Raw genomic sequence first — 18,009 nt, 5'->3', positions numbered from 1 at the left:
TGAAAGGGTGAGGCGGGAGAGCTTGTATGTACGACCCATGGGCATGGACTTGGAGAGGGGATTGTTGGGGAAGGGGGGTGCTGGGCGGAGGGGAGCAAAGGGGAAAAAAAATTGGAACTATTGTAACAATATAATCAATAAAATATACTTAAAAAAAATATGTATAAAAGCCCAAAGCAAACATAAATTTTAATGAGAAAACACTGAAAATTATCCCTTTGATATAAGGAACAAAAAATAAGGATGCTGCCATCCCACTTCTCATCAACATTGCCCTAGGTTCTTAGCCAAATCTATAAAATAACACAAAAAATATGATATATAAGGACTAAACACAGAATACAAATATCATTATTTGCAAGTAATAGAAATGTATTCATGGAAATACAAAAATAATCTAGAGATAAATATTAATTCAGTTTAGCAACATTGCTAGATACAAAATCAATATAAAAACATGTTATTTCTATATAGAGCAACAAACAGTTAGAAAACAAAAGTTAAAAGACTATGTCATTTATTAACTACAAATACCTATTATCTAAGATCTTAAGATTTATGTGACAAAGACTGCAAAATTTTAATAAAATTAAAGGAGACCTACACAAATAAAGAGACATCCTATGTACATGAATTGGAAGACAAGATGTTGTAAAGATAACAATTCTCCACAAATTTATCTAGAACTTCAATGCAATCCAAACAAAACCTCAATAGGTTTTCAGAGGAGTACTGACAAGCCAATTCTAAAATATATATAAAATACAAAAAGCCTAGAAGGCATAAGAAAACATTATAGTAGGAAAATTGACTCTACTGGAAATAAAGACATTAAACTATAGTATTTAAAAGAATGAGGTAGTGGTGCAAGAAGAAACAAACAGACCAACAGAACAAATGATGTGTGTTCCAGAAACTGACCTACACATATATAGAGACTTGATATATGACAAGGGTAGTACTTCAGAGTAGTTAGAAATGGGTAGAGTTTTCAATATGTAATTATGGAAAAGTTGAGCATTATTTTTGGGGAAAATGATATTGGAACACTTACCATGAAACAAAATCAATTCCAGTTAGCTCATGGTGCTATATAGGAAAGGCAAAACAATAAACCCTTTTAAAAGATAATATAAAAGAATATGGTTAGAACTTCATCATAAGAAAATATTCTCAAACAGAAAAATAACATTAATATTTTTTAAAATATTAATTTGACAAAATTTAAATTAAATAGTTTTGTTTATGAACATACACTATTAAAGAAACCAAATAATCCAGAAGTAATAGATTTCTTACTAGATTATCATCGCTGGGGAAGGAGAGAAGCCCTGGAGACTGCCCTTGTCCTAGCCCCAGAGAAGGGGCATTTAGCTTTTGCTCCCCGCCCAGTTTAATTCTTGGGGGGAGGGAGGGAGAAAAAAGTGAAAATAGGGAATATATTATAGAGTCATTTTAACCCATCCTGGCTGGTTTGGCTCAGTGGATTGAGCGTCGGCCTGCGAGCTAAGTGTCGCTGGTTCGATCTTCCAGTCAGGGCACATCAGAGAAGGAAAACTCTGACTCCAAAAAACCTCCGCTGCCTTGCGGCATACCTCTTCAGGGGAAAGGCTAAGGGAGTAAACCCTGACAGAAAATCCAGAGCCGGAGTCCCTAAGGCGGTTTGACGTTGTAGTCAACACTGGCAACTCCTGCGGCGCACCTGAAGCCAAGCTGTATTGACTCCGTCTTTCCCTTGGGCCCTTCAGCTGCGAAGAGAGGGGGGGTCTGCTGCATGGGCAACAACAGACCCTCCATATCACCCTGCCCAGGCTCTGTAGCTTCAGCTTCACTGGAGAGGACACTCCAGCGTCATCGCAAGAGGTCGATTCAACACGGGAGGAGACAGATACCGTGTCACTCCCGAGAGTCGGACTGCACAGCCATTCTCGGCGGTGCAGATAGACTCTTAAGAAGCTACACCATCGTCTCTCCAGACAGACGGCTGCCGATACGATACGATATCATCTCTTTATACCATTTCTCCAAAAAGGGAACCAGAGCACTTTATTAAAATGGTAATTTCAAATCTGTAACAGGAAATGTACAGGGTGAAGCCGAGACATCTTGTCCAGCTTGAAAGCAAGAAAGTTAATAATAGTTACTAGAGTCATACTGAAAGAATACAGAAACCAACTAGAAGGGTCGCATACTGACCAAAGGTGGAACAACTCAAGCATCTAAAAAGTAATGGCTTCAGAGACTTGAAGTACATCATATATACACAAATCCATGTGTTCATAATGATACTCCTAAAAGAAAAACTCATTGATCACTTTTACAAGTTACTAGAGCATGAAATCTTTCTAAACATGAAAAATAAAAGGAAAAAATGAAGTTTTTCACTGTTTTGTTTCTACACAGTACTTCAGGCTAATAAAATAAGTGACCAAGAAAATGTCTTCTTTATAAATGAATCACAGCTAGTAATAACATTGGAAAACTACCAGTTTGAAACCCCTAATGAAAGAATTCATCTAGGCAATGTAAGTGGTCCAGAAATATTTAGTGAAAGGTAGATGGAGAACTTCTTAATGGATAGATCATATTGATACTATCTAAACTCCAAGCTAAGTAGAGCAGGAATTATGTGCCTCCTGACATAATAAAGAGGGCCTATATAGTTCTTATACATTTATATACTAGCAAAAAAGGTTTGGAGACTTCTGGCCAAGATGGAGGCATAGGTAGACATGCTTTTTCTCCTTCCACAACCATAAGAAGGATTACATCTACCTCAAAAGAAAAAAACAGCCAGAACTACCAGAAAACTGAACTGTATAGAAGTCCAACAAACAAAGACATAAAAAGCAATACTCCTCCAGACAGGTAGGAACAGCAGAGCTGGGATGGAGAGGACACGCTGTGGCGGCAGTGACGGTGATGGTGGAAGCAAGGCAGTTGCCATGGCTGGCCATCAGTAAGAGCAGTCACGCATTATAAAAGCTGAGAGGGACACCTGGGAAGCAACCCAGTCCCAGCCCAGACTGCACAGCTCAGAGTTCCAGCACTGAGAAAATAAAGACACATTGCTTCTGGGGGGGGGGGGGGTTGAGGTGATGGAAGAAACTGCCAGTCTCTCATGAGAGTCTGTTTAGAGCACCACACCCCCCATCCTAGAACATCTGCAAACCCATCCTTTCTGGGAACCATCACCAGTGTAACAGCTAGAGGGGCACCAGTCACATACAAGAAGTGGGCGAAGTGATAGGAAAAGGGGTGAGTGCTGAGTAAGCAGCATTTTTCCCTCTCCAACCTCTCTCCCATATACAGTGCCACAATGTGATGAAACAGGGTGTCCTGCACTGACAAATACTTAAGGCTTCACCCCTTACAATGTAACAGGTGTGACAGTTCTACCTAAGACACAGAAGAAAACACAGGAGGCTTTCAAGTTGAGGAAACAGAAATATGGCCCAAAATAGGGAGCAGATCAAGGCTCCAGTGGGAGAACCTAAGTGATGAAGTGATAGCCAACCTAACAGACACAGAGTTCAAAACGCTGGTGATAATGATGCTCACAGACCTGACAGACATGACTGAGTATGGCATGTGAAAGCTATACCAGTGAAATTAAAAAATAAATCCACATGAAACTAATTGTAAAGAGAAGGAAGCCAAGGTTTAAATCAGTGATTTGGAACAAAGGAAGAAATAAACATTCACCCAGAACAGAAAAAAGAAACAAGAATTGAAAAAAATGAGGAGAGGCTTAGGCACCTCTGGGATCCGGGACAATTTTAAATGTACCAAATCTGAATCATAGGGGTGCCAGAAGGAGAAGAGGAAGAATAAGAATTTGAAAATTATTTTTTAAAATAATGAAGAAAAAATTCCTTAATTTGGCAAAGGAAATAGACATACTAGTCCAGGAAGCACAGAGAGTCCCAAATAAGCTAGCTCCAAAAAGGACCACACCAAGATACATCATAATTAAAATGCCAAAGGTTAAAGATAAAGAGAATCTTAAAAGCAGCAAGAAAAAAGCAGAGTTATCTACAAAGGAGTTCCCATAAGACTATCAGCTAATTTCTCAAAAGAAACTTTTGGGGATCTACAACCAAGATTACTCTGTCCAGCAAAGCTATCATTTTGAATGGAAGGGCAGATAAAGTGCTTCCCAGACAAGGTAAAGCTAAAGGAATTCATCATCACCAAGCCATTATTATATGAAACGTTAAAAAGACTTACTTAAGAAGAAGAAGATCAAAACTATGAATATTAGCCCTGGCTGGTTTTGCTCAATGGATTGAGCGCTGGCCTGCAAACCAAAGGATCACCAGTTTGATTCCCAGTCAGAGCACATGCTAGGTTGTGGTGTAGGTCCCCAGTAGGGAGCATGTAAGAGGCAACCACACATTGATGTTTTTCTCTCTCTTTCTCTCTCTTTCTCCCTCCCTTCCACTCTCTAAAAATAAATAAATAAACTCTTTTTAAAAAACTATGAACATTAAAATGACAACAAACTCACAACTACCAGCAACTGAAGATAAAAAATAAAAACAAAAACAAACAAAGCAAACAACAGAACAGGAGCAGAATCATAGGTATGGGGATCATTTGGAGAATTGTCAGCTGCGAGGTGGAAGGTGGAGATAGGGGGAAATGATGGATGGATCAAGCAGCATAATTGGCCCTGTCTGGTGTGGCTCAGTGGATTGAGTGCCAGCCTGCAAACCAAAGCATTGTCAGTTTGATTCCCAGTCAGAGCATATGCCTGGGTTTCAGGCCAGTCCCCAGTTGAGGGTGCACCAGAGGCAAGCACACTTTGATGTTTCTCTCTCTTTCTCCCTCTCTTCCTCTCTCTCTAAAAATAAATAAATAAAATCTTTTTTTAAAAAAGAAGCATAATTGGGAGGAACAAAATAGACAGGTGGATGTTAAGAATAGTATAGGAAAGGGTAAAACCAAAGAACTTACATGCATGACCCATTAACATGAGCTAAATGGGAGCAGGAATTGCTGGAGGGAAGGGAGGTACCGGACAGAGGTGGTATAGGGAAAAAAAATTGGGACAACTGTAACAGCATAATCAATAAAATATACTTAAAAAACTACTGGAATTGATTAAATAAATCAGTAAAGTAGTAGGATACAAAATAAATATCTATAAATAAGTTGTATTTTCATATACCAATAATGAACTATCAGAAAGAGAAACTAAGAAAAAAATCCATTTACTTGCATCAAAAATAAATAAACAACCTAAAAATAAATTTAACCTACGTGGTAAAAGATCTACATTAAAAAAATTATAGTCTTATAACTTTTCTGAGTAAAGAAATTGAAGAAGATACAAATAAATGGAAGCATATATTATGCTCATGGATAGGAAGAATTTACATTGTTAAAATGTTCAGGACTTCCGGCCAAGATGGAGGCTTAGACGGACACTCTCGGTCTCCTTCTGCAACTAGAGAGGAATACAACTACTTCAAAACAAAAGATAACCAGAAATTCCAGAAAATAAAACTGCACAGAAGCCCAACGTACAAAGTTATAAACCAGCGGCGCTCTTCAGGCAGGTAAGAAGAGCGAATCGGGTGGTGCTGTTTGCGGTAGCACCAGGGACAGCAGCAGGGAGAGCAATCCCAGCTGCAGTCGAACCCTGGCAGCTCGCCACCCCAAGGCTGGGAAAAGCAGCCACCACATTGCCTCGAACAGTGAGGCCCAGAGGGCGGAAGGACGGATCCCGGTCTCCTAGCGGAATAACTGCGGGAATCCATCTCGGACCCCCGCCCCCACACAAAGCGCCACAGCGCTGCGAAATAGGTTGCGGATCAGCGCCGATCACTGGGTTGTGACGACAAAGGGCCACAGCGTGGCAAAAAAGGTTGCGGATCGCCCCCGGTCACTGGGTTGTGACAAGTACACAGGCACTGCCCCCTATAGCTGGCCCAAGAAAGCAAAATGCATCTGTCAAAATGAAGCAGACAACTATAGAAATCCCAGTGGCTCAGCTCACCAGGCAACAGATGAAGAATCTGACAGATGAACAAATAAGAAACCTGTCAGAGGCTGAGTTCAGGGCCATCGTTATCAGGTGGCTTACAGAATTAACAAAAGATCTGGAAAAAGATGAGAAAGAATTGAAAAACACTCATACTGAAAGGAACAAAACCACATACAAGACAGATGGTGAGGAAATAAAATCCAGAGTTCAAATCAACAAACCAGAACACAAAGAAGGAACAAACAGTCAACCAGTGCAGAGGAGGAAACAAGAAGCAAGGAAAATGAGGAGAGGATCAGAAACCTCTGGGACAGCTATAAAAGACCCAACATAAGAATCATTGGTTTGCCAGAGGGCGAAGAAGATGAACTAGAAATTGAAAAATTAAGTGAAAATATAATAAAGCAGAACTTCCCAAAATTGGGGAAGGAAATAGACTTACAGATCCAGGAAGCACAGAGAGTTCCAGAAAAACTGGACCCAGGGAGTACCACTCCAAGACACATTATAATCAAAATGTCAAAAGTTAAAGATAAAGAGAGAATCTTAAAAGCAGCAAAAGAGAAGAAAAGAATCATGTACAAAGGGGTCCCAATTAGACTATCAGCTGACTTCTCAAGGGAGATCCTACAGGCAAGAAGGGATTGGCAAGAAATATTCAAAGTAATGAAAATCTAAAACCTACAACCACGAATACTCTATCCAGCAAAATTGTCATTCAGAATAGAAGGGCAGAGAAAGTGTTTCCAGGACAAAATAAAACTGAAAGAATTCATTAGATCCAAACCACTATTATATGAGATGTTAAAGGGACTGGTTTAGGAAAAGGAGGATCAAAACTATGAACACTAAAATGAAAACTGTATCACAAGAAACAACAACAGAAGCTAGGGAATTGAAACAGAGGCAAACTAGGCAACGAGAGTGGAAAAAGAACTATAGGTATGGGGAACATACTGGAGGGAGGTGAGAAGGGAGCGGGAAGTGGGAGAGGGAGGGAGATGGTATAGGAATTAAGAAGCATAGTAGGAGGGAATGGAATAGACAGAAAGAGGTTGAGAAGAACTAACTATATGCACAACCAATGGACATGGACTAAAAGGGGGGGACAACTGGAGGGAGGGGGGCCACCGGGTGCAGGGGAAAAGAGGGAAGGAAAATTGGGACAACTGTAACACTATAATCAATAAAACACATTTTAAAAAATGTTCATATTGTTCAAAGCAATCTATAGATTCAATGCAATTTCTATCAAAATACTAATAGTGTATTTCACAAAACCTAGAATAAACCATCCAAAAATGTCTATGAAACCACAAAAATCCCAAATAGCCACAGTAATCTTGAGAAAGAAGAACAACATTGGAGGATTCACGCTACCTGATATCAAACTATACTACAAGACTGTAGTAATCAAAACAGCACAGTACTAGCATAAAAGTAGATGTATACATCAATAGGACAGAATAGACAGCCCAGAAATAAACCCATGCCTATATGGTCAATTAATATTTGACAAAGTAGGCAAAAACATACATGGAGTAATGACAGTCTATTCAATAAATGGTGTTGGGAAAATTGGAAAAAGACATGCAAAAATTTAAAATTAGACCACATTCTTGCACCATATACAAGAATAAACTCAAAATGGATTAAAGATTTAAATGTAAGACTCAATACCATAAAAATCCTAAAAGAAAACACAGGCAGTAAAATCTCAGACATCTCTCTTTTAATAATTTTTCTGATATATATATCCTTGTGCAAAAGAAACAAAATTAAAAATAAACAAATGGGACTATATCAAACTAAAAAGGTTTTGCACAGGAAAGGAAATCATCAACAAAATGAAAAGACAACCCACTGAATGGGAAAACATATTCACCAATAATACATCTGATAAAGGGTTAATATCGAAAATTTATAAAGAACTCATACAACTAAACAACAAAGAAACCCAAAACAATCCAATTTTAGAATGGGCAAAGGGCCTAAATATACACTCATCCAAAGAAGATATACAGATGGCCAACAGACATATGAAAAGGTTAAACATCAGTAATCATTTTAATGCAACTTAAAATCACAGTGAGATATAGCACCTCATACCTGTCAGAATGACTATCATCAGTGAATCATAAAATAAGTGTTGGCAAGGATGTGAAGAAAAGGGAACCCTAGTGCACTGCTAGTTGGAATGAAATTTTGTGCAGCCACTGTGGAAAAGAGTAAGGAGGGTTCTTTAAAAATTAAAAATGGAACTACTTTATGACAGAGCAATTTCACTTCTGGGTATATAGCCAAAAAAACTCAAAATAATAATTCAAAAGAATATGTACACCCCTGTGTGCATTGTAGTGTTATTTACAAAAGTCAAAATATGGAAGCAACCCAAGTGCCCATCAAGAGATGAGTGGATGAAAAAGCAGTGGTACATATATATAATGGAATATTACTCAGCCATTAAAAAGAACAAATTCTTACCACCTGTGACAGCATAGATGGACCTAGGAGGTATTATGCTAAAGGAAATAAGTTGTCAGAGAAAGACAAATATCAGATTATTTCACTTAAATATGTGGAATCTAAAGAACAATATAAACAAACAAACAAAACAAGCTGACTCATAGATACAGAGAACAGACTGATGGTTGCCAGAGGGGAAGGGGTTTGGCAGACTGAGTGAAAAAGGTGAAGGGATTGAGAAGTACAGATTGGTAGTCACAAAATAATCGTGGGGATGTAAAGTATAGCAATATAGTCAATAATATTGCAATAACTATGTACGGTTGCAAGTGGGTACTGGAAATATCAGGGGGAACACTTTGTAAAGAATACGATTGACTAATCACTATGCTGTACACCTGAAACTAATACAAAATAATATTGAAAAAATAAGACATTATTGGGACAATTTGGAACACTTGAATGAAATCTGGGAATTAGATAATACTGTTCAATGTTAATTTCCTACTTCTGATGGTCATATTAAGGTCATGCAAGAGACCATTTTTGTTTATAAGAAATACATACAAAAGAATTCCAAGTGATGAGGCATTATGTTAGCTATTTACTCATAAATACTTCAGGAAAAAAGTTGAAAACTTTTCTATAAATTTGAGTTTATTTCAAATGTTCTTAGTGGAAAAAGAAAGCCAGCCATAACAAAATATGTAGGGTTTTATTTCATTTATATAAAGTACAAAAGCAGACAAGAAATATATTGTTTAGGGATGAATCATTAGATGGCAAATTTTAAATAAAAACCAAGGAAATTAATGCATAAAAGTAAGGTTAGTGGTTACCACCAACAGTATATGTGAGGACTAACTAGGAAGGGAAACATGAGGGTTTTCTTGGGTGCTGGGATTCTTGTTGTGTTTGACCTGGGTAATAGTTCAGCAGGTAATTTATTTTACAATCACTCATTAACTCGTACATCTGTTTTATACACTTTCCTATAAATTTGTTGTATTTCACAATGTAAAAGTATTAAAAAGGAATTTTAAGAAACAAAAAAGAATACTATAACTTAAACCATTGGGGATAAATGCATTTGAAATTTTAGATTCGTTTTTCAGATTTTAGAAATATAATACAGTGCATGTATATGTATTATTTTACCCCCTCATAGGTTTGAAACCACTCCCTGGAATCAAACAAATCAAAATTTTCTGCACCAAATCATCTAAATACTTACACCAGGTAGTATAAATAAAAACTACAAGTAGCCACAGATGTGTTCAGGTCACATGATGCTGTCAAATAAGTTTGCTGCCAATATAAAATTTTGTTTTATTTTGCTTTGGTTTTCAGAGCTTTCTGAATTTTGGAATTGCAGATAAAAAATCATGAACCTGTATTAACTTCAAAAATATGCAGAGAAGGAAAAGTAATCATTGTATTTTATACAGTTTGGTTGTGAATATCATTTATATAGTAACAATGATATAAACATTGAATATTATTTAACTCAAAACAATGGTATAACCATACTGGGAAGATTGTATAAGGAGTACACTTTAATAAGTTTCATTTCCTGAAGTTTAGAACTCTGTATGTATGTAAAGAGGGCTAAGTCCCTATCTTCCCTATATAGATATTGCCTAAAATTGAAAAATCAAGAGATAGCAATACATGTTCATTGTTTAGCAAAATGCAGATAAATGCCTAGGTTTTAGGAAATGGGGAATGTTAGGATAGAGGAATAGGCCTATTAACTGTTCATAAACAAACCTCAGGGATTTATTTGACTTTAAATTGTATAAAAGAAATAGTATACCTAATAAGATATATAAACTATTTTCTTTTTTTAAGCTTTTATATTTTGAGTTCATTCTTCATTTAACTTTTAAAACACTACTATAGTTAAAAATTAAAACAAAAGCAATAGCAAGTAGTGAGCATATTATGATTATAGTCCTCCACTCATTCACTACTGTGTATAAGATGCCAGCAGTGAGTGCTCTTCACTGGTCCCATTAGGAGGTCTGACACTGAACACAAACCCTAGGATGATGTCCATTATCCTCATATGCTTCTCCATTGTAATGATGCCATCTTTCTTGATTTGGATCAAAGTCCACCAGTTTTATCTGGTCCATTTCACCAGTCCCTTCTGCTTCCTTTCAGGTAGGAGTTTTTTCCAGCAAAGAGAGTTTATCAGGAGAGAGAAAGCCACTCTCAGGAAAGTTTACCTTAAATTTGATGATTAGGCAATCCTTTTCATATGGTCTACAATAAATTGACATGCCTTCATTTATAGCACACACATGATATCTCCATGCTTGACAATCTGACCTTGATGAGAAGGGATGATTATGGTTCGGTTGTCAAGAGTAGCTATTGGCTTTTAGAAGCCAAACAGTGCTTCAACCAGCTGTGAGTCCATACACATGAAAAGGTCTTCTCCTTGCCAAGTGCAAACAGTAGGGTCCTTCTGATCTAAAACAATGATAATATCTCCTGGTTCTAGTCCTCGTTCTACCTCTTCTTCACCATGGAATGTTATCTTCTGACCATCTTTCATGCCTTTGTCAAAAATGAACGTCTAGAATCGTCTTCTCTCAAACTGTCTTCCTCGCATTGCAGTTTTACATCTATCTTTAGGACTGATCCATTCCCCATGGCCTGGCACTCTATGCGCACAGACTGAATTTGCTGAATCATCCCAGGTTTTACCTGATGAATTCTTACCTGCATCCCAGAACCTCAGCAGTTAGGACAGCACTCCACTGCTCCTTTCTCACCACTTCGGCCTTCACATTCGTCACAAATCACATTCTTTTGCAGAGCTAGTTGTCTTGTTGCACCATTATATAAATGCTGATACACAACATTTTTACCTCTCCTTTCCCCCTGTATCCTTCCTCTATCTCCAAAAAATATATCAAAGAGTCCATGGGAGAGTCAAAGCCACCACCTGTTCCACCTTCAATTTCCTGTTCTCCTTTATCATATAATTCCCTTTCCTTTGCATCAGAGAGCATTTTATAAGCTTGAAAAATCTGTTTAAAACCTCTCTCCGTCATCAGGGTGGTACTTCAAGGCCAGCTTCTTGTAAGCCTTTTTCAATTCTTCCTAGGTGGCATTGGGTTTGAGCCCCAAAACATCATAGTAAGTGATTTCTTTCACCATTTTTGACAGCCAGTGAGTGGCCATCAAAGCACTTATAACTTGGGCATTGTAGCTGGGGTGTCAGCCATGTATCCACAAGTAGAATGATCCATAATGTCAGATGTATGGCAACAGTCCATGGAGGTTTAGCCAACAGGAGTTTAGAAGAAGAAGAGAGTGCCCCTAAAGGAGCAGGTGCAGAAGTGTTCCCGGAGGGGGTGGGCTTGAGTGGAGCCTTAAAGATGGGTAAAGCAATACTTTTGCTCATGCTACACCAAGCCCTTGATCCTAAAAGGCCTTCTGCTCTGATCTGGGATTTGGATATCTGAAATGAACACTTGGCTAAATGCTCTTGTCAGTAGGGTCTTTCATTGGCAAAGGAATGCTATCAAATACAAGCTAAAGGGAAGTCAAAGAACAACAACAAAATTATATCCTTGTAATTTAATAATTCCAGAAATAGATTGTTTCCACTTCATTCTACTAGAGCAGTGGTTCTCACCTGGGAGTTATTTTGCTGCCCAGGGTATATCTGGCAAAGCCTAAAAACGTTTTTGACTAGAGAAGTGCTACTGGCATCCAATTGGTAGAGGTCAGGGATGCTGCTAAACATCCTGCAATGTGCAGGACAACCCTGCATAACAGAGAATTATCCCATGCAAAACGTCAGTAGTGCTAAGGCTGAGAAACTCTAAGGCAAATCATCCAGTCCTGTTCCCTGTGCATGGTGACCAAAAAGAAGAGGGGGAACTGGAAGCCATACATAGATTAAATCTTGAAAGATTACAGGAACATCTCCCAAGTACACTTGTCTCCACAGGCTGGTTACTGGTGCTCTGAAGTTTAACATTCAAAGCATTTCTTGAGGTTAAAGCACTGCATCTCTAGAAGTTCTTAATTGAAAGGAAGGGGCGACCCATTAAAGAAGTGACATCAAATAAGTTTCATCTTGATGCTAAGTCTGATCAGTTGGAAGTGGTTGCCAAGAATAAATACTGTGTTAAAAAGGATTCTGAAGACTCATCTGGATTGAGTATAGAAAAAAGAACCATATCTATAAACAGATATAGGAGAATAAGTAAGGGTATGTCCAACATATTTGCCTTTTTTAAAAAACTGAGGTATAATTGACATACAACAGTATATTAATTTTAGGTGTACAACATAATGATTTGATGTTTGTATATATTATGAATTGATCACCATAAGTCTAGTTAACATCTGTCACCATGCATAGTTACAAATATTTTTTCCTTGTGAGGAGGACTTTTAAGATCTACTCTCTTAGCAACTTTCAAATATGCAATACAGTATTATTGACTATAGTCTATTAACTATATTTAGCTTTAACATCCGTGGGGGTCAATTATCAGGTTTACTTTTCAGCTTAGTAGGGAGTCATTTAAGAATATAAATGTAACTTTTGATAGTAGGATCAAAGGTGAATGTGGTAAACAGACTAATGACCCCGTTAAGTTGTCCATGTTCTAATCCCCAGAATCTGTAAATATGTTATGTTACATGAAAAGGGGAATTAAGATGGCTGATCAGCTGACTGCAAAATAGGGAAGGTGTCCTGAATTATTTAGGCGACCTCAATGTAATCACAAGCATAATAAGTGAAAGCAGAAGTAGGAAAGTAAGAGTCAGAGTAAAAGGTGATGACAAAAGCACAGTCAGAGATACACAATCTCAAACTCAAAGGACCATTCCTGGCTTTGACAATGGAAAGGAACCACAGGCCATAAAGAAAACCTCTAGACTGGCAATTGTCCACAGTGGTGAACTCAGGGCTTCTAGAGGGCAGTAGGAAAGTTGGGAGTACCAGAAGACAGGAGTAATAGACCCATAAAGGGAAAATGAAGGGGTCCTGAGAGGAGTCTATGACAAACTTATTTCATTGTGTTCCTAAACACAAACCCTGGACTTGGGTCTCCAGAGAAACATAGGAGAGAGCAGTTTTTCCCTCTGGAATTTGGCTGAAAGATAGGTAGAGACTTGCTGAGTAGCCAAGGGAATCAGTCACTTCATTGTTCCCAGCAGGTATTCTCATTTTCCTACCATGAGCCTGGCCAGCATCTTACCTGAATTAACATGAGTGGCAGCCTTCCTAACTAGAGCATGAGCTGCAAATCTGGGACATTTTTGAGGTTTGACTCCAAGCTCTTCCTGCAATATTTGAATAATCGCCATCCCCCACTCAAACCAATACAAGTTAGATTGAGTAAAAACTCTTAGCCAGAGTCCTTTATTACTCTCAGTTATATGATTGATTACCTTAAACTGTACTAGGAATAGGCTAAGGCCTCAAAAACAGAAAAATCTGCTTACACAGCCTTTGGATCTGAAAACCAAATGGAAACATTAATATCTTAAAGCTGAAAGCAGTTACTGGGTAAACTCCTAAGGAACCTTAAACAACCTATTGAACCAAAACAACATCCTGTCCCACAAATGCTTTCAATTCATGTTGTGAAATAAAACAGACATCATGTTTTTACCCTTAAGAACATAAAACATAGTATTGAGCTTCCAGTGCTATGAAATAGATATATAACTTCAGAAAAGAAAATGAGTACGTCGCCTTCTGTTGAAAAATAATTATAGCTTCATGTTTATTTTTTTCAGGTTGAACCTATTACCAGATAATTATTTCAAAATGAATCTCTTTCCCAATCTCCTGGAAAAGAATGCTTGGTATGTTTTTGACTGTTCAGTGTGCCATCATGCATTTTATGAGCTCTTTGCTTAATCTGATGTTAATGTATTCTTTTCAGGCAAAAGAGAAAGACCATGCCCAGTGGCACCTGAATTGTTCAACAGATCTTCACTTGGTTTAATATGCCAACAGATCTTCACTTGGTTTAATACGTCCTCTTTTTTAAAAATCATATTCTTCCATAAAGTCTTCCCTGACTGACTAGCTTCATATTCTACATCATAAACCTCAATGAGCACATTCAATGTCTGAATGAGCAATAACCTATTCAATGTCAGTTAGAGGATAAAGGCCATGTTCTTTGTATTCTATGCCCCATTCCTTGTGCCTAATACTGTGCTTGGTATATAGTAAATCTATTTAGATATATTTTGAGTTAATAAATGAGCAATTACTTCCTTCCCTGAGGACTGAGCAGTTTAATCCAAGGCCTCTGACTCCTTTAAATAACTCTTTGTAGACAAGTACAAATAATATGGAAATTTCCTAAATATACCATTTGTTGAGGAAACATTTCTTTATTTGTTCTACCATACAACAAAAACACTCTTACCTGGCAATTTCTTTGAATATGTATCTAATATTTTTTTTCTTTTTTAACATCTGTCCTGCTTATATCTTACTGAATAATACAATTTATGGTTTTAACTTGTATGCTCTTAACTACCTCTCTGCTGCTCTGGTTGTGGCTGCTGCAGGTAAAGCCCATAGTTGGTCTCACTTCAGCTTAGAATTAAATGCTGGCATATGCCCATCCCAGCCCCTGGACTGATTTTAACACAGAAATGAGTTCCTTGGAAGAAATTCTCAGACGTTAGACATGAGAGAGCAAAGAAATGACCACACTTGACCTTGAAATTGTGTCTCAAAAAGCAACTAAAGTTCTAAGGAGACAGTTCATTGGTTTGTAATCCTGAGATCAAGAAACAGGGTTTCCAGAGAAAGTTATCAGCATGTGTGATGTCATCAGAGGAGGGAACAAGGTAGGTTTAGGTAGAATTATACTGTCTATCTGCTCGAAGATGCTGCTCATCTTGTTCTACATTACAACTCTTTTCCTCATCCCTTCCTCCAGTGTTCAAAAATGTGGACTTGGGTAACTCTATTGGCCTTGCCTCTTATTGCAAGAAAAAAAGAAGAAGAAGAAGAAGAAGAAGAAGAAGAAGAAGAAGAAGAAGAAGAAGAAGAAGAAAGAAGAAGAAGAAGAAGAAGAAGAAGAAGAAGAAGAAGAAGAAGAGGAGGAGGAGGAGGAGGAGGGAGGAGGAGGAGGAGGAGGAGGAGAGGAGGAGGAGGAGGAGGAGAAGAAGAAGAGAAGAAGAAGAAGAAGAAGAAGAAGACAGAAGAAGAAGACGAAAGAAGAAGAAGAAGAAGAAGAAGAGGAGGAGGAGAAGGAGAAAGAAGAAGAAGAGAAGAAGACGAAGACGACAGGAAGAAGAAGAAGAAGAAGACGAAGAAGAAGAAGAAGAGAAGAAGAAGAAGAAGAAGAAGAAGGAAGAAGAAGGAGGAGGAGGAGGAGGAGGAGGAGGAGGAGGAGGAGGAGGAGGAGAGGAGGAGGAGGAGGAGGAGGAGAGGAGGAGGAGAGGAGAGAGAAGAAGGAGAGGAGAAGAAGGAAGAAGAAGAAGAAGAAGAAGCAAGAAGAAGAAGACGAAGAGAAGAAGCAGACGAGAAGAAGAAGCAGAAGAAGAAGAAGAAGAAGAAGAAGAAGTCTTGTCATTTAGTTACTGGAAGACAGTCTGTTGCATGGATTATATTTTGAAAAATTTATTGTCCAAGAGGGACTAAAAGCATTGCTGTCTAAGAGTTCAGAGTCTGCCCCTCTGTGACTGTGTGCTTGCCTCCAGGCCTTCAGTGAAGCTAACTGGGACCAAGGATAAAAGATCTGCAAATTGGAAGATAGCAGACAAGCTAAGGATATATATAAGGAGAAAAAAACTTACCTAGCAGTGGGGAGAACAAGGGTGCATGCACGGATGAGAAAGGAATTTGGTGAGCTGACAGTCTTTGGAAAGAACTTTAGAGTGAGTAGGGAATGGAACAAGAGATGAAGAAATAATTTTGAAGACTTCTGCTAGATATTCTTTGGACATTCTTTGAAAGTTCCTGGTAAATATTTGAATTATCTTCTGATAAGTTTCAGTTGTCAAACTTGTATTTATTTGAATTGATGGTCATATGGCCTGGACCACATGGGGTCCTATGTTTAAATGGGCTTTCTCCATTGCTCTCTTCCTTTATCCCTATATGTAGGGAAACCAATATAGTGGATCTTAGCTAATTTTCATGATCCCAGAGAACTCTTAGGAAAACCAAATAAATGAAACAGAATTATTTCATACAGGGAATTTTGTTAGAACACCCATAGACACAACTATTACAGGATATATACATTCCAACATTTAATAATTTCTTCATCTACAACTCAAATCTATAAACATGAACACCCAACTAAAGTTCAGAATGATGACCCCATGATACTTTGGGTGGTAAACACACAATGCAATTTACAGATAATGTGTACAGAATTGTACACTTGAAACCTGTGTAATTTCATTAACTAATGTCACCCAATCAATTTAATTTTAAATTTTTTAATTAAAAATAATCTCTTCTCTTATACATACCAAAGGGAAAAAAATAACCAAAAGAAACCCCTTCTAGCCTTGGCCAGGTAACTCAGCTGGTTGGAACTACATCCCATACACCAAAAGGTAATGGGTTCTATTCCTGGTCAGGGCACACACAGAAAACAACCAATTGATGTTTTTCTCTCACATTGATGTTTCTCTTTCTCTGTCTCTCTCTCTCTCTCCCCCTCTCTCACTTCCTCTCTCTCTAAAATCAATAAAAATATATCCTTGGGTGAGGATTAAAATAAATAAAAAATAAAAGAAATCCCTTCTAGCTCTGGGCATTGTGGTTAAGGGCAGTTTAGCCACCTTAAAGACATAGCATGCGATTCAAAAAGAGATCAGCAATGAGTCATTTGTGGCTCCGTGTATATAAAAGGAAACCTCACCTTGCTATACCAATCATTTTTGCTGTTTCTTTTCTATAAAAGGCAAGACTTAATGAGCAGCACCTGAAAGAAGTTCATTGGAAATTCCCTGTACACTGAGGGAACTCTAAAACACTGAAGGGCAAAGCAACTAGACGTTTTTCTTACAGAAAACTTTTCCCCTAAATGATCCATTTCTACCAGTTTTGTTTATACTTCCTGAACTAGGACAAGAGGCAGACTCTCACACCCACACAGCATTTATAGGCGTCACTATGGATAGGGTTTTTTTTTTTTTTTCCCCTTATTTTTCTTCTTCTTCTTCCTTTTTTTGGGGGGGGGGGTGGCTCTCTTCATTTCTTCGAGAAGAAAGCCCTAAATTTCAACTTCTCTTGATGGTTTGCATCCTAGGCCACACAACTGGCAGAGCCCTGAGTCCAAGACCTCCCAAAAACATAAAGATGCCTGGAAATCTGAAACAGGTACCACTGATTATTTTAGCAGAGGAGGCTTCCTGTTTTCATTTGCTACTGTTACTAAAACAATTCTTTAGACATGACTTTCAGGTCCCTCACTTTGCTTTTTTTTTTCCCCACTGTCAGATTTACCCTGATTCCCTACCCCCTACTCAGGCTTTGGCTCCTGCCATCTCTGCTAGAACTGATATCAACACCATGGTTGTGTTTA

General features: G+C 38.1%; 1 pseudogene; it reads right to left on the bottom strand.

The window, feature by feature from the left end:
• Positions 1 to 10,473: 10,473 nt before the first annotated feature.
• Positions 10,474 to 11,629, bottom strand: LOC150010103 (dnaJ homolog subfamily A member 1 pseudogene; annotated as a pseudogene).
• Between the last annotated feature and the right edge of the window lie 6,380 nt (positions 11,630 to 18,009).

The sequence above is a fragment of the Furipterus horrens genome, unplaced genomic scaffold (genome assembly GCF_987537825.1).
Source record: "Furipterus horrens unplaced genomic scaffold, mFurHor1.1.pri manual_scaffold_5, whole genome shotgun sequence".
Taxonomy (NCBI): domain Eukaryota; kingdom Metazoa; phylum Chordata; class Mammalia; order Chiroptera; family Furipteridae; genus Furipterus; species Furipterus horrens.
The sequence above is the reverse complement of the archived record's forward strand: the minus strand, read 5'-3'. Positions and strand labels throughout refer to the sequence as shown.